The sequence below is a fragment of the Capsicum annuum genome, chromosome 11 (genome assembly GCF_002878395.1).
Source record: "Capsicum annuum cultivar UCD-10X-F1 chromosome 11, UCD10Xv1.1, whole genome shotgun sequence".
Lineage (NCBI taxonomy): Eukaryota > Viridiplantae > Streptophyta > Magnoliopsida > Solanales > Solanaceae > Capsicum > Capsicum annuum.
This window is the reverse complement of record NC_061121.1, coordinates 180,745,051-180,746,954: the sequence shown is the minus strand read 5'-3', so window position 1 is coordinate 180,746,954 and position 1,904 is coordinate 180,745,051.

Sequence of the window (1,904 nt, the reverse complement as noted above, 5' to 3'; positions counted from 1 at the left end):
CCGAAAAATTCATGGGTGTTGATTTCAAAAGGTGGCAACAGAAGATATTTTTCTTCCTTACAACCCTATGTCTTCAAAGATTCACATCTGAAGAAGCTTCAGAGGTGCTCGAGGGAACTTCGAACCAGGAAAAATTTATCATTATAGAGGCATGGAAACACTCCGACTTTGTATGTAGGAATTACATTCTAAATGGCTTTCAAGATGAACCGTACAACGTGTATAGTGGAATGAAGATGACAAAAGAGTTGTAAGGAATTGCAAGTGCTCATCCATGATCTCCTCTCATAAGGTATGAGTTTGATGAATACCTTAGTTGAGCATATTAAAAATGTTCTTGATGTTCACATAAACTTTGTTGTAGGTTTAATCGTGAACGAGACGTTTCAAGTCGCGGCGATAATAGAGTAGTTACCACCTATGTGGAAGGACTTGAAGAACTACTTAAAATATAAGCGAAAGGAGATGTAAGTTAAAGATCTTATAGTAAGACTGCGCATTGAAGAAGACAACAAAGTCGCGGAAAAAAGGTCGAAAGGAAACTCTATAATAAGTGAAGCAAATATTGCAAAGACGACCATAACAACTCTAAAAAATGGAACAAAACTGGACAAAAAAGTAATCAACCTAAAAAGAAATTCAAGGAAAAATGCTTTAACCGTGGCAAGATTGGCCACAAGTCAATGAATTGTCGTGCCCCAAAGAAAGGAAAAAATAAGGACCAAGTAAATATGATTGAATCCAAGAAAAAAATGGATGATCAGTGTGCCATACTGTCTAACTGCAACTTGGTGGGAAATCCTCAAGAGTGGTGGATGGATTCTGGGGCCACCCGTCAAATTTGCGCAAATAAAGAGTTGTTTGCTGCTTTTACTCCGGCTCAAGGTGAAGATAATATATATATGGCCAACTCCGCAACTGCAAAAGTTGAAGAAATAGGAAAAGTCTGCCTGAAAATGACATCAGGAAAAGTGTTGACTTTGAACAATGTCCTGTATATTCTGGAGTTACGTAAGAACTTGATTTCTGTATCACTTCTTGACAAAAATAAATTCAAATGTGTATTTGTTTTCAAAAAAAATTGTACTTAGTAAAGGATAAGTGTATGTAGGAAAAGGCTACCTCACTGAGGGTTTATTCAAAATGAATATAATAAATGTTGAAATCAATAAAAGTTTAGTTTCTTCTTACTTGCCTGAGTCTAATGATTGTGGCATGAACGATTAGGACATATCAATTACAAAACTTTATGAAAACTGATCAACTTAAAAGTTTTGCCAAACTTTGAGTGTAATAAATTAAAATGTCAAATGTGTGTGAAATTAAAGTATGCTAAGCATCTGTATAAGTGCGTTGAAAGGAATTTCAATCCTTTGGAATTAATACACACGGACATTTGTGATATGAAATCAACACCATCTCGTGGTAAAAAAAAGTATTTTATAAATTTTATTAATGATTGCACTAGATATTGTTATGTCTATTTGCTAAATAGTAAGGATGAAGCAATAGATATGTTTAGGCAATATAAAATAGAAGTTGAAAATCAGTTAGAGAAAAAGATCAAAACGATAAGAAGTGATAGGGGTGAAGAATATAAATCTCCCTTTGCGGAAATATGTGTAGAGAATGGAATTATCCATCAAACTACATCCCTGTATTCACCTCAATCTAATAGAGTTGCGGAAAGAAAAAATCAAACCTTGAAGGAAATGATGAATGCCTTACTTATAAATTCAGGTTTACCGTAAAACTTATGTGGGGAAGCTATTCTTACAGCTAACCGAATACTCAATAGAGCGCCACATAGTATGACACAATCAATTCCATTTGAAAAATGGAAAGGAAGGAAACCCAACTTGAAATATTTCAAAGTTTGGGGGTGTCTAGAAAAGGTCCAAGTT